Here is a 16882-nt window from a genome sequence, read left to right on the forward strand (position 1 = left end):
GAAACTGGAATTAAAAGTAAACAACTCATTTGAGAAATGTCCAGGGCTTAAGATAAAGCAAGTCTTGTTCTTACCACACCTAGACAATTGCTTGACTACTAAACCTAGAGTTCCTAACTCTGCCATATCCAATTTAATGGGAAGTCTTTACTTCTGGAATATCTTCCAAATCCAGCCCCTGCTTACCTTTCACCACTACTTTTTTTTTGATTCAAGGAACTATCATTTTTTGGCTGGAATATTACAGTTTTTGGTCAGCAACGCTTTCTGTCTCATCTGCCCCCCATAGTTCAATTTCCACAGAACTAGAGAGAGTATGGGAATAACTAAGTTACCTTCCAAAGGCTCCCAAATTGTCCTTTGAATGAAATCTAAGCTTTTACCTAGCCCGCATAATTTTCCTTCAGCTGCCCCCTTCCCCTAAATGTACCCTTGCATCCTAATACTCTCTCTCTTGCTCTCTATGCTTCACTGGCCTCCCTCTCTGTCCTTCCATGGTATCAGGTTCTTTCCCATTGTCTTAGATTGGGTCTCCTAGAAGCAGAGCCTGTGATGAAAATTCTTGTGTATGTGATTTATTGAGGGAAAGATTTCAAGACCAAACTGAAAGAGAGTGGGAGAAGCAGAACAGGAAATGGGGAAAAGCCAAGCAAAAGTGTGGTCTCCACTGAAGAATAGGCTCAGCCTGATGATCTCAAGGCCCCACTTGAGGCAAAAGGCTGGCATTTTGTACCACACTATCAATCAGGCATTGGCAGTGTTCCGTCTCCCAGGGAGGTCGTGATGTCAACCATTCTCCAGCTGAGAGCAACTGAAGTTGTGAGCAGATAGCAGCCAACATTCACAGCAGCTAGGGAATGGATGCCTTGGCCCAGGATTTAGGCAGGGCATTAGCAGTTTTATTAGTATCGCCTTAAGAATTTGTTTTAGCTATTCCCTCTGCCTAAAACTCTCTCCTTCCAGATCTTCATGTGTTTAGCTTCTAATCATCATTCGTACCTCAGTTCAATAGTCATCTTTTCTGAGTGGCCATGCCTGGCCATTGAGCTGAAGGAGCCACACTGCTCTCCCACTTAGTCAATTTCATTATTTTCTAATATCCTTTTTCACTATTTGAAATTATATTTCCTATTTAATGTTTACTTACATGTTTATTGGCTGTCTCACCTACTAAAATGTAATGTCCATGAGAGCATGAACCCAATCTTTTCACCTATCTAGTGGTAAAGTCAAAAGATTCTGGAGTCAGACATCTTTGTCCAAAATCTGATTTCATCATTTGCTAACTACGTAAGCTTGAGCAAATTAACTTCTTATAGTACAAGATTAACAGGTTATTGGGAGGATTAAATGAGTTGATGCAAGTAAAGTTCTTGGAATAGTGTCTAATACATGTTAATCGCTCAAATGCTAGTCTAAAAGACACATGGTAAATGAATGAATGAACAAACAAAATAATTTCTTGGCAACTCAAGCCTTGCTTTGCCTATATGATATGCATCAAAGGTCATAAGAAGTTCTCTGATTTTTATCTCTTAAAGCTACACAAATTCTTATTTTTTTTCTCGGCTATCAGAAGGCATCCAAAATACTCAAATTATTTTTTGTTTCTTCATGATGCTCAAAACCAGCCAATACTCCTATATTGATTGCACTCATTGCAAGTCTGCAGATGTAAAGGTTCAATCTGCTGGGCCACAACATGCTAAATCTTGAAGGCAAGGCCCTCATCTCCCAACCATAAGCAGTCACTGCTCCAACAACACTTGCCTAGTGTTACCCTCAGGCCAACCCTGCCATGTGATTAAATAAACTGACTGCATCAAGAGGAAAGGAAGCTTTCAGTAAACTTCAGCCACCAAATGAGCTGTGGTTTTTGTCTGTGGCCTGGATGAAATGGGTAAAGGAGCAATTAGTTCAACTCTCCTCTGAGAGAGAGGTTTTATGGGAAGTAGGAAACGGGCAGTCATTAAACAAATATAAACTCACCACTTTCTGCAAGCAGGCACTATAGGGTACATAAAGATGAGCCATGACGCAAGAGATGATGAAGAACTAAATACCCATTTCAGAAAGCAGTTGTAATGAGGGATGATCATTTTATTTGCCTAAATTTTTCTTAAGGAGGCTATTATATTTGTTTGGATGAAAAGGTCTGACAGGATATTTAGAATTTATGGTAAGACATGAAGAACCAGTTTAAGCTACTGAACTGTTATGGGGAAACCAAACAGTGTTGTTTGTTCCTGTGGAAGAGGAAGAGAGCAATGCAAAAAAAAAAAAAAGGAGAGGTTAGGGGGCAGATGGAAGCCAGAGAAGGCATTAACAGCTGTCCACTTTGTCAATGACCCCAACCTGTTATACGGTGCCCAAATCAAACAATGCCTGGTATGAAGCAGTGGTGGGTCCAGGTTTTCAGACCAACTGACTTACAATGACACAGAGAGCACAGTAAACTTCAGCCACCAAATGAGCTGTGGTTACAAGAGGTGGCATTGCTGAAGGAATCTCAAGAAAGCACTAGCCTTTGCAATACTTGGATGGGGTTTGTGTGGTATCCACCCAGATTTCCAAGGGATCAGGAGGGCTTAGCAAACATCTACATATTCTTGTACTCAGGCAAAAGGAACAGAGTAGATACCCACATCTCAATGACAATCTCAGTGGCCATGTTTTCAAACATGGCCTAGGATCTTCATCATGTGCCCAAATCTCAGAAAATGAACTATTAAAAGCAGTGGCTGGAGTCTCAGAAGGAGCACAAGTGGAGCAGGTTCATGAAGAACACTCAGCATCTCTTCTTCTTCTATGTATTCTTCCCAGGTAACCTCACTCATTCTCTTAGTGTCAAATCCCATCTGTAGTCTGAAGAATCTTCAGCCCAGATCCTTCTCTTACGCTCTAGAACTGCACTGTTGCATACAGTTGCCACTAAACATATACGGCTATTAAGCACTTGAAATGCGCCTAGAACAACTGAGCAACTGAATTTTTAATTTAATTTAATTTAAATGTATTTTGATTTTTTTAAATGATACTTAATTCAACTACTGAAATGCTTTTAATTATATTTGAAACTATTTAAGTATGCGAATCAACTATAGTCATCATGTTTTACATTAGATTCTCAGTACTTATTTACCTTATAGCTCCAAGTTTGTACCCTTTTACTAACCTCTCCCTATTACCTTCTTTCCCCCCAGCCCCTGGCAACCATTCTATTTGCTGTTTCTTTGATTTTGACTTTTTTTTAGATTCCACATGTAAGTGATATCATGCAGTATCTTTCTCTGTCTGGCTTATTTCACTTAGCCTAACACCCTCAAATTCCATCCATGTTGTCACAAATGGCAGTATTTGCTACGTGTTGAAATAATAACGTTTGGGATATATTTGGTTAAATAAATATGGTATTAAAATTAATTTTACCTGTTTTTTCTTACTTGTTTTAATGAGGCTACTATAACACTTAAAATTACATGTGTGGCTTATATTATATTTATATTGGACAGCTCTCCTCTAGAATCATATAGCCACAACTTCCCTTGGGTCTTTCACAAGTATCTCACACTAACATATCCAAAATTAAACATCATATTTTGTTTCTTACCCTCACTCCCAATTACTTTCTCCTCTAGAAATTCCTAAATGACTTAGTTTATCAAATTACATTGGAAAAAGTCTAGGAGTTATCACTGATGGTGAAAGTCAATACTACCTTCAATACCATATACTCTACTCAGCCCATGAGGGCAAAGCCAATGTCTGTGTAGTTCATGTTTGAATCCATCCTCTGCAAAGTACCACAGAGTGGAGACATAAAAATGAGAATCCAGCAGCTCCCCATGCAAGAGAGAGAAGTTGGAGAAACAACTGAAGATAACCAAAGCAGTTCAAGAACTGTCCTATGGATCAGGGAGGTTTGGAGGTTTTATAGCTGCCTCATTGAACCACTCCCTATTTGGCTTTGAGATGTGGCTATTTGCTATGAAAAGCTGAAAAAAGAATTATAAAGACAGCAAATCTAGCAACAAATAACAAACACTGATGAGGATGTGAAGAAAAGTGAACCCTCATACGCTGTTTGTGGGATTGTAAACTGGTGCAGCCACTATGGAAAACAAGATGAAGATTCCTCAAAAAATTAAAAATAGAGCTGCCATATGACCCAACAATACCACTCCTGGGCATTTATCTGAAGAAAATGAAAGCACTAATTCGAAAAGATCTATACATCCCTATATTCATTGCGACATTATTTACAATAGCTAGATATGGAAGCATATACAGTACTATTTCATATCTATAATGGAATATTACTTACCAATAAAAAAGAATAAAATCTTGTCATTGTGACAACATGGATAGATCTAGAAGGTATAACGCTAAGTGAAATAAGTCAGATAGAAAAGGATAGATACTGTATAATTTCATTTATATGTGAGACCTAAAGAAACAAAACAAATGAATTTTAAAGAAAAACAGAAACAGGTCCATAGATATAGAGAACAAGCTGATGGTTACCAAATGGGAGGGAGTGCGTGATGGGTGAAAAATTAAGAGAGAGAGAGAGAGAAGAAAAGTTATAATGCCATGTGGCATTCAATAGAGCACAAAGGAATATTTGTGGGGGCAGGGGGAGGGGCAAGGAGGGGGAGCAAATCTAGGTCAGCAGAAGCCATGGGTGGATTAATTAGAGAGCATCCATTGAACCAAAGCGGTGAGTGGTTAATAGTTGCAAGTGAAAAACAAGCTGTGGAAAGTCAGGCTCATTCCAGAATTATTCAGGCATGTGAATCTAGCTTTTCATGCATAAATTTTTCAACTATAAATAGAAAGTTAATATCCAAATTGAGATGTTTTACATATTAAATATACCCTGAATTTAGAAGATTTAGGCCTAAACTCTACCTAGAACAACAATAGCATTGGCAGTAGCTAACATTTATACAGATTTAAATGGCACATATTATGTACCAGGAGTCACTTTAAGTATTCTCTCCTTTCTACCTCTCGTTTTCTTTCTGTATGTATACATATATGTGTGATTTACATATATTTGAGTGTTTATACATATGTCTGTATTAGCTTTAATTCTCATAGCAACCCTATAAAGTTGCAGTCATTATTGTTTCTAATTCACGGATGAGGAAAATGAGACATAGGTCTGAGGTTCAAACCCAGTACATCACTTATGGAATGTACATTTGTAACCAGTATGACAGTCCATCAATCATAGGTCAGTGAGGACAGTGATGAATCCTAACTTTAGGTGCACTGAGTCAGACCTAAGGTCTACCTGCCCAGTGTTTAGTGTCTGATAGGTTTATCCAAGGAGCATGTTTGTGGCAAGGAAAAGAAACAGGCATTATTTTCTTCCCTGACTCTAACCACATTCATTTACTCCTGCATTGGACATATGAATTTTTTAAGCTCTCTCGTCTGTTTTTCTTTTCGTTCTAGCCTTTTCTTATGAAAAGGACTTCTCTTCTACTCTTCACTCTATTGCAAAATTAGAACTTATTAAGAAAACTTGGTAACCTCTGAGTTAACTGATGATGAGAGTTAGGTCTTCCATTTCTGCCTCCCTGTGCCTTCAACTGAGGATGGAATCCAGCTAAGCATAGAGAACATGGAAGAGATTCCTCAGTCAGCAAGGTTGGGGAAAGAAGGAGAGTGAGATCATTGGTGAGTTGACATAGTTTTAATCCTTATAATCTTGCCCCAAATTAGACCTACAGCAAATAAATAAACCTACTGTCCCTTCCCCAGATCAAAATATTCTCAATTCAAAAGGGCACATTTTGCCAATATCTTTTTCTTCCTATTACATAACAAATACGATGTTGCAGTAGTTTTAGAAAAACTAAACACACAAAATGGAAGACACAAAATTAAACCTCTGGTAATGCCACTGTACCCAAATCAACATTTTTGTGAAAGAGAGGCATAGAAAGGGTATGATGTTCATCTGCCACTATTCCCAAATTAACATCTTTGAGGAAAAAAAGCATAGAGGTGCATGATGTCCATCTTCAAATATGTGAAGGAGAAGCATGTAGCAGAGAGATTTCCTCTGATTTGATCATTACGCCAGAGCAAGAATCAGTAGGAAATAATTTAAGGAAGATTTCAAGTCAATAAAACCTTTTCTAACCATTAAAGCTGGTCAAAAATTAAACCATCTCAAGTTCTGGTCAAGATGGTGGAATAGGTAAACTCTGTGCTCAACACCTCTCATGATCACATCAAAAGTACTATACTACAGAAAAATCATCATTGAGAACTGCCTGAAGTCTAGCTGAACAGAAGTCCTATAACTAAGAATGTAGAGAAGAACCCACATCAAGACTGGTAGGAGGGGTAGAGATATAGAAAAAGGTGGTCCTACACCTATGTATGGCTGTTAAAACTCAGGAGGAATATTGCGGCCATGGAGGTCCCCCCTGACAAGCCCTCCATTAACCTGAGTCCCACACCAGGCTCCCTAGCCCAGGGTTTCCATGCCAGGGAGAGAAATCACCATAACTTCTGGCTGTAAAAATGAATAGAGTTTGTAGCTGAGTGAGGTAGAGGGCTGCTGGAATCTCAGGTGTTCCTCTTAAAGAGCCTGTGCATGGACTTACTCATTGACTAACACTCACTCTGAGCTCCAGTGCTGGGCAAACAGTTTGAAAGGTGCCAAGGACAAACAAGAAAAAAACAAATTTTCAGGCCTCAGAGAGAGGGCTGGGGGGCAGCTTTCTCATAGACAGGGTGCTAGCAGAAGCTATTGTTTCTTTGTTGAGCTCTCCCCCAACCCAGTGAGCAGAGGCAAGCAGGCCCCATATCTGAGTGTCCACCAACCTGGCTAGGACTTCATCCCACCTTGGTGAATCCTTGAGACCCCATCCCACCCAAGTTGCAGGCCACCCAAGCCACTTCCAGCAGCTTTTCAATACACACAGCCTCTCTTGGCTCATGTTGCAGACTTTCCTAAAATCTCTCAAAATTTCACAAACTCCAAACAAGCAGCATCTAGCCTTGGTGTGCCCTGTACCTCTTGCTAAGCAGCTCCTAGCCTGGTACTAGCAGCAGCCAGTCTCAGTTAACTGCTTAGCCTCTCCTGGGCACATCCAAGCCCAGTACAAGAGGCAAACATCTGCAGATCACTTTGTAGCTCCACACAGGGCACAGGCCGAACTTGTCCTACATAAGAACCCTTCCCAACAGACCCAAGAATAAACAAACCCAGCTTCAGAACATACCAGAGCACCATCCAACCAACTCCACAAAAGACACACCCATGGGGCAAACTGGGCAGGCACCAGAGCCCTGCTAAAGAGAATCCTGTTCCATAGGGTCAGCCCCTGCACAACAGCTCCTCCACTGTAAACATGACCAGTCCTCACAATCAATGAGCCTGAGGGTCAATGCCTCCCACTGATGTGCAAATAGCAACCAAGGCTCAAGTACAACAGGAGGGCACACACAACTCCTACTAGGGACACACCTGGAAGACCCAGCTCAGGTGACCAGGGAGATTGTGCCACTGGGTCCCACAGAACACATACTACATAAGCCCACTCTACTAAGACTGGGAGACATAGCAGCTCAACCTAACAAATAGAAGTAAACATAGGGAGAAAGCTAAAATGAGGAGACAAAGAAACATGTTCCAAATGAAAGAACGGACTAAAGCTCTAGAAAAAAAAGAAGTAAACAAAATGGAGACAAGCAATCTACCAGATGCAGAGTTCTAAACATTGGTTATAAGGATACTCGATGATTTCAATGAGGACATCAACAAAGGACAGGAAACATAAAAATAGAGATAGAAAACATAAAAAAGAACCAGTCAGAAATGAAGAATACAATAACTGAAACAAAGAATATATTAGAGGGAATCAACACTTGATTAGATGAAGCAGAGCATTGAATCAGCGATTTGGAAGATAAGGTAGCAGGAAACAGCCAATCAGAACAGCAAAAAGAACAAAGAATCGAAAAAAATGAGGGTAGTTTAAGGGGCAACATCAAGTGTACCAACATTCATTCATAGGGATACCAGAAGAGAAGAGAAAGATCAAGAAATTGAAAACCTATTTGAAGAAATAATGACTGAAAATTTCCCCAATCTGGTGAGAGAGATAGATATACAACCCTAGGAAACTCAGAGAACCTCAAATAAGATGAACCCAAAGAGGCCCACACAAAGACACATCATAATTAAAATGCCTAAGGTTAACAACAAAGAGAGAATCTTAAAAGCAGCAACAGAAAAGCAACTAGTTACCTACAAGAGCGCTCCCTTATGGGAGAGTCAGCTAATTTCTCAACAGAAACTTTGCAGGCCAGAGAGATTGGCATAAAATATTCAAACTGATGAAAAGCAAAGACCTACAACCAAGATTATTCTCCTTGGCAAAGCTATCATTTAAAATCGAAGGACAGATAAAGAGCTTTCTAGACAAGAAAAACTAAAGGAGCTCATCATCACTAAGCTTGTATTACAGGAAATGTTAAAGGGACTTCTTTAAGAAGAAGAAAAAGAAGAAAAAGATTAAAAATATATCAATAATTAAATGGCAATAACTACATGTCTATCAATGGTTATTTTAAATGTAAATGGATTAAATGCTGCAATCCAAAAATATAGGGTGGCTGAATGGATAATAAAACAAGACCCTTACATATGCTGCCTACAAGAGACTCACTTCAGATCAAAAGACACACAGAGACTGAAAGTAAACAGATGGAAAAAGATATTTCATGAAAATAGAAATGGAAAAAAATCTGGGGTAGCAATACTTATACCAGACAAAACAGACTTTAAAACAAAGGCTATAACAAGAGTCACAGAAGGACCCAGTAATCCCACTTCTGGGTATTTATTGTAAGAAACCCAAAATACTATCCTTATGTTCACTGTAGCATTATTTACAATACTCAAGATATGGAGGCAATTACTCAGCCATGGAAAAGAATAAAAGCTTACCATTTATGACAACATAGATGGACCTACAGGGTATTGTGCTGAGTGCAGTAAGTTAGAACAAGACAAATGTCATATGATTTCACTGATATGTAGAATCTAGAGAACAGAATATATGAACAAATAAAAAGAATTAGGCTCATGGATACATAGAGCATTTTGATGGTTGCTGGATAGTGGGGAGGGTTGAGGGATAAGTGAAGTCAGGGAAGGGATTAAGAGGTACAAATTCGTAGTTACAAAAGTTATGAGGATATAGAGTATAGCATGAATAGTCAAGAAAGAAACTATGAACATTTATATAGAGTTACCTCCATATTTTCCCTAAGCACCTCCCAACCCACCCTATCTAAAATCCCAAAAGTCATCAGGATCAGCTGGTGTCAAGGATGAATATTTAAAGGAGGTTTTTGAAAAAGAAGAAAGATTTTTCCTATACTATACAACATGTTCTGGAGTCTAAAGAAAGAATATTTCCTAATTTTTTTAATGAAGAGAACATCAAAACTGATACCAAAATCTGAGATCAATAGCCTAAGAAAAAAGTTATAAAACAAACTTATTTATAAATCTTGATATGAAAAATCCTAAATTAAATATTAATAAGTACAATTTTGCAGTGCATTAAAAAATAATAAATCATGACCAATGAGAATTATAAGATGGTTCAAATATGAGTAGTCAGTTAACATAATTTAAAAATGCAAATGGCTAAAAAAAAATCAATATATTCAGAAAATGCAATGAATAAAAACAATATTTCCATTTCTAGAAAATGGAATTGAACGATAGCACAATACCACCTCACATTCTTATTTTGGCTAACATTAAAACATCTGCAACTATAAAAAAGATGGCAAGGATCTAGGAAAACAGAATTTTTATATACTCCTGGTGGGAGTTTAAATTGGTCTAATCACTTTGAAGAACAATTTGGCAGTATCTAGCTAGAAAAATTGAAAACCTTCATACTGTGACCAAGCAATTCTACTCTTGGGTGTATATATTCTAGAGAAATTTTTCCATATGTTTGTAAACAGACATGTCCAATCATTTCCATTGCAAAGCTCTTTAAAATATGGGGGGCCCTCTAAATTACATCAATAGGGAAGTGAATAACTAATATTTGGTATATTCATACACTAGAATACTATGTAATGGTTAAAATAATGTAACACTCTCTATTCAGTCATATAATAGGAGTTTCACACACAATGTTGAGTGGAAAAAAGCAAGTTTAAAATGATGTACACCTCGATATTTATGTCCAATTTTCAAACCAAAAACTAAACATTATATATCATTTATAGAGATACACATGTATGTAAGTGTATCAAATTGGAGTGGAAAAGATACATGCTCGGTTCACATTCTCCTCTGGTTTTGGGGCATGAGGAACGAACTGCAGGTGGAGGCCAAAAAAAGGAAAAAAACTCTATGTAATGCCAGTTTTCTCTATAATGCTTTATTTCTTTCATTTAAATTAGGATGAAATAAATGAAGCAAAATATTTCTAATTCTCAATTCTGGTTGGTTGCTATATAAACATATGTCATCATTCATTGTACTTTTGGGTATTTTTCAATTTTTTTGGAACAAAAAAAACCCCACAGTAAATTAAAAACAGAAAGAAAGTCTCTTAATATGATTTTTTAATTATATGTATGTATCTCAAAACAAAAATCAGCACCATTCTTAATAGTAAAACACTATAAGTATCTATATCAAAATGATTTTTAAAATAAGGATACAAAACTATTAATTAATATGGGTCTAGGGGTTCTAGCTATTAAATTGACCAAAATGAAAAAGTATGTGTGTATTTGCATATGTATATGTGTATTAGTGTGTATACATGAGTGTGCATATGTGTGTGAGTGTATATGTGCATGTGTATATGTGTATGAATGCGTATATATCTGTGTGAGTGGTTATATGCATATGAGAATACATATTTATGTATGCATATATATACATATATATATACATGTGTGAGAGAATAAGTATACGTGTGTGAGAGTATGTGTGGATGAGTGTATATGTATGAGTGTACGTAGGTGTATATAAATGTATAAAGGTATATATGTGTGTATTTATGCATAAATAACCTACAAATACTTATATATGTATTTAAATATGTATTATTGTATATACATTTTATACACATGTATAAGCATTTATATATGTGTATGTATATGTGTGTGAGTATATGCATGTGAATGCATACACATGTGTGTATTTGTGTGCATGTATGGATATATGTATATGTACATATGTATATACACACATCAAATCAGAGCAAATACATACCAGGTATTCCATGTTTGTTCTGCTTTTCAACTAGACTTATTCTTTATTAAGGTCTGAAGCTGTGACTCATTTCTTTTGGAATTTGCACGTAGTGAGTTCTCAGTAATACTTATAGACTTGAATTTGGCTCCAGTATCCCTTAATTTCCACGGACCAACAAGAATTCACAGACCAAATTTCAGGGCTGTTTTTCTCTCAGTATAAGACAGTTTGTAGTCAGAATAAAAGGTAGAAAATAAAACCCCAGAGATAAATGTGTTTTAAAATGTATATAAACATAAACATAGTTATTCCATTTTGTCAAATCCATAGCAAATATCAGGTATCAAGAACCTATGATTACCTGTATATATTTTATGGCTTCTTAAAAACCACTAAAATTACTTAAGGAAAGATAGAGACAATGCTGTGCTGTAGATGATCCACTTTATTAGAAGAACAGAAGAGAATCCATCAGATGGACCTTGTCTCCACTATGGGCCAGTGGGTAACTCACCATTTGGGTGAAGGTGGCATCAAGAAGCCAATGAAGGTGAGGGAATCCCCTTCATGAATCTTTCATAGCAGGTGATACAGTGGTGATGGCGATGGTGATGGATATGGCTTTCTGATCCTGTGTAGGAAAACTGTAAGATCACAGATTCAGTCCCCAGGATAGGTGGGTGGGTTTTGCAGAGCAGCATCATAGCCCAGGCCTTAGCAGATTTGCTTAGCAATTGATCCCTGACACAGGAGACACAGCCAGAGCTTTTGTTCTGTATGAGAGACATCCAAAAGCAAGAGAGACCATTTCCTCACAAAAGGAGAGGTTAGTTAGTCTCTTATTTCTTTTTTCCCCTGGAGGCTGAGTCAGGCAGGAAAGCAACACCTTAAGGTCAGATCTAAGTTGAAGAGGTGAGAACTTCATTTGGGTTCATTTCAGCAGGCTGTAAGACGTGCATAACCCAGATGGGCAATAAACCAGGAGATCCGCAGCAGCAGAAGGAATGCCTTATTCCCAAACATCACTCAGAGCCCAAGAACAGTCTCTTGCATTTTAGCTCAGACTCTCCACCCAGCAAACCAAGCTGTGTTCTTTCTAAGTGGCTAGCTTAAAGAACTGTACATTATAGTGGAAACTCCATTTACTTCATTTACTGCCATTTATAATATTTTCCACTATTTGGAGATAATGAATTCTTCCTTTTCTTTTTTCTTTCTTTTTTCTTTTTTCTTCTTTTTCTTTTTCTTTTTCTTTTTTTTTTTTTTTTTTTTTTTGCCAGACATTATGCAGGCCACTACAGGAGCCAAATGTTCCAGAATTCTTCTCAAATGTGTTACCCTTTATTTTCTATGAGAGCTTTAGTAATTTCTTTGGAAAGGCCCCAATATCAACCAAGTTAACAATGCTAAGAATAAACTCAACTGTCACCTTCATTCCCTTTGAACACCCAGGGGGAAAATGCCACCTTCAAGAGTCTTTCCAATGTGCAGGCTTAAAAAAGACAGGTTAATTAAAATCACTCCCAAGGAAAAAAAAAAAACCCACCACAGAAAGTTTCTCCCCAGCCCAGTCAAATTCTGTATCACAGTGGTAATCAATCTCCTTTACCTGAAATTCATTTCACATGCAAAACTGAAACCATGAAGTTTGTCAATGGAATTACATTCTTGCAATTGCCCAGCTGAGGAGCATTTTGGAGGGATGTTAAGCAGGAGTCTTAGTAGGAGGTAAGAGGGAAAGAAGGAATATTGCAGGCTTCCTTTTTTTTCACAGAAGCCTGGCAGTTTTCTCAGCTCGAGAAGAGCCAGGCACACATTGCAAATGTGCTGCATGTGTAGAAAAGAACTCACCACTCAGAAAGCTTACTTTTTACCAAATAGCAGCCTCACAGCAAAGCATGACTTTTTACCAAATAGCAGCCTCACAGCAAAGCCACAACAGCATCTCTTTCATTTTTACACCCTTCAGTCCACCAGCAAATTTGGAGCAATAAATATGCCAACAGTTCATTTGTCTTTCTTATATTCTGTCACTGTTTGCTTTGGCAACAGCCACTGCCATGGGGCCAACAGGAAAAGAGGACATACTGAACCAGTAAAAGAAGATGGCAGCCAGCTAACTCTGTCACCAAACCCTAACTGGTGAAGAAAATTGGTACACAAGTCATATGATTCCTACTGCTCATAGCCAAGATGTTGGGTGAAACCAAAAAGCTATTCTGGTGGAGGTGGCAAAAAAATGCCATTTCCATACAACTAAACATGGCTACTTATTGGCAGTTTTCTAGAAAATGGAAAGGGGCCTTATTTGATTGTTTGCTAAACTTGTTGAATCTCTGAGGAAATGTTTTCAGTATGCATCAGCACTAGGTACTTCCTTGCTCCAAGGAATCAATCTTATATTTCCTCCTCTGTCAAGGCTTTGGATGTCTATATAAGTATACTTCCTGCTTCAAACAAGGCAGGTGTCCCCAGTTTAGGTGGTCAGTCCCTTCTAGGGTATGCCTTTTTTTCATCCTATGACTTATAACCTCTTTGTGTCTTTATATCAAAAATGTATCTTTTATAAATAAAACATAAGCGGACTTTATTTTTTCACCCAGTCTGACAATCTCTGCTTTTTAATCTGAGTGTTTAGTCCATTAACATTTAATGTAATTATTGATTTGGTTGGGTTTGACAATGCACTCTTGCTGTTTGCTATTTGTTTTACTTTTTTGTTGTTGTTCCTTTGTTTCTGTTTTCCTGTATTCATTTGGATTGATTTATCAAGTACCTTTTAGTATTATTTTTTATCTACTATCTTTTAAACTATATTTCTTTGGATATTATTATTGTGGTCAGTCTAAGAATTATAATATGCATTATTAACTTATCACAATCCACTGTGAATTAATATTAGACCATGTCATATCTAATGTATGAATCTTATAACAGTGTTCTTCCTTTTACTTACATTTTATCTTTATGTGATTGTAATCATATAGGTTATAAATCCCAAAATACATTGTTTATTTTTTTGAAATAGTCAATGATATTTCTTTTAAAAAATAAGAAAATAGAAAAAAATTGTATATTTTCTCATGTATTCATTGTTTCTAAATCTCTTCATTTCTTCCTATAGAACATTACAGTTTTGCTTCCATTTGTCCCTCTGAACATTCCTTCCTTGAAAACAAGCCTAAGGCTGGGCATGATATAAACCTAATGCACATTGGTGCCTTGTGAAGCCCTAGTTCCAGCAATGGTCCGTAGGGATGTGTAGCAGCCTTCTGGTAATCATGAATACATATACTACACAAGTGATTTGCAGCAGAGATTTTTAGGGCCCATTTATTTTGGAGGAGAGAAAATGCAGAGGGGATAGAGTAAGCCTCAAAGGCTGTCAAGATAGAAATAATCTTTTCTGAAATTTAAAACCAGGATCAAAGGGTTTAAGAAACTTAGAAGCTGATTTACACCCGAGATAAAGAACTAAGATTATTCAACATGAAACAAAATGTGTTGAAAACCACTGATTCTCCCTGACAGGGCTACTCAGTCTAGGGAGGCAGCATGGCATAGAGGTTAAAAGTGTTGGCTCTGGTGTCTGACCTCTTGAGTTTGACTCCTGCCTCACTACTTACTGGTAGTGTAAACTTGGGCAAGTTCATTGACTTTTCTGGCCTTGTTTTCATATCTGTAAAATGGACATGGTGATAATAGGACCCACTTCAGAAGATCATTATTGAGGGAGCATCCATAAAGCACTTGGAACACTACCTGGCACATCTCTAGTATGCAATAAACATTAGCTTCTACTATTATTGTTACTAGGTGGCACTTCATGTGGCTTCTAACTGTAAGATTCTGTTTTGCTGAGTCTTCTCTCATCCATTATGCTTGAGGTTCAAAGCAAAAATAAGATATTTGTTTTTATATTGTGCTTTTTTTTTTCACCCAACCTCAATATACACTTATGAAACACTCAGTAATTTTTGCTTAAATTCTTGATTTGCAACACTGAAGGAAACTATTTCTTTTGTTAAAGTAATCTACCAAGACAGGAACTATGGCACAAATATATCATGTTATATTTTCACAAATGAAAATACAAATACATTCATTTTTATCATTGATGGAAAATGCCATTTCTTGTCAATAGAAAACTGAATACCATAGATGAAAACAGACCGACTCCTTGATATGTGCTTTTGAAAAGTGGTCAGCCGTGAAAGAGATAAGATTTAGTCTCTAAGTAATCAGACAATTAGAAACAAGAGAACTAACTTATGGTGATGACTTATATTACCTACTGAACACTGATAGGAAATTTAAAGTTTTAAGCCATCTTCATGATGGTAGCGACTAACCTCATTCTACAGATGTCATACTGAAGTTGGATAAACTTAAATCATTTACACAACTACACAAATGTGCCTCCCACAGCCATGATCTTTCCAGTATAGCAAATGCTATATCATGCTCATGGGCAACAGGGGAACAGTGACATTTGAATGTGTTAGGACCAGAGTACTAAACATAAGTTTGAATAAACTCAGTTAATGAAGAATAGAACATATGGAGGTCAGGAATGCAGTCAACCAAAAAAGGGAGTTGAGGAAAAAAATCAAGTTAGGTCAGGCTTGAAGTGCGTTCCTCAAAAGTAGACACAGAGTCAAGGGCTGATTTTAAGTAGTTGATCTGGGAGGTAAAGAAACCAGCAAGAGAGTGAAGAAATCAAACAAGGAAGGGAAGGCAGCCAATAAAGTCTGCATTATGGAGCAAGTTACTACTGTGGGCAACTGAAGTTTAACCCCACTAGGAACTCTAGGAACCAGTGTAAAACCACGAACCTCAAAGTTATCTCATCCAGAGGGTGAGGGAGGTAGAGTGTTTATATACCAGTTTAATCTATTTTGTCTGTCAGTCAGTGGTTAAGGGCTGTTTCTGTTGATGCTAATTCCATGGAGCTCCAATCTGACATTCACCTGAATAGAATGGCCTTTGATGGCAGGAGAATGCTTTCAAACAAAAAAGAGGCATGTGCTGGCAGTTGAGAGATGGGTCAGTATACATTGAAATGGTAAAGGCCAAAGTCAGAAATTCAGCTTCAAAAGCATCAAAAATGGTGGTAGGTTGATGGCCCAAAATTTGCACACACATAAAGCTAAGAAACAAGAAATCATTGATTCAGCTTTATAGAAACTCTACATATTTTCTAGATCAACATATTTATTTGTGTTGTACTGAAGTCACAAAGGTCAAGAAGAAAATTGCCCTTGGATGTTCAAAGTACTAACGGCAAATTAATATTTTAATTCCATGGATTCAGACTCCAGTATTCTCATCGATTGCACCATACAGAGAACTGTGATGCATTTTATTCTAAAACAGATTTGATCCAGGCAACATCCTTTTTTAAACTACTGGGAAAGGCAAAAAAATTAATTTGAGGAAATAAATGGGGTCTGGGTTGCAAATTTATATAAGGAAGTAAGTAGCAGAGAGGAAAATAGAGAAATTAAAAGTCACAGTAGGAACTCCTATATACTATTGGTAGGAATGCAGAATGGTACAGCCACTTCAGAAAACAATTTGACTGTCTCTTAAAAGGATAGTTTGGATTTCAATATT

This window comes from Pteropus alecto, unplaced genomic scaffold, assembly GCF_000325575.1.
Source record: "Pteropus alecto unplaced genomic scaffold, ASM32557v1 scaffold45, whole genome shotgun sequence".
Taxonomy (NCBI): domain Eukaryota; kingdom Metazoa; phylum Chordata; class Mammalia; order Chiroptera; family Pteropodidae; genus Pteropus; species Pteropus alecto.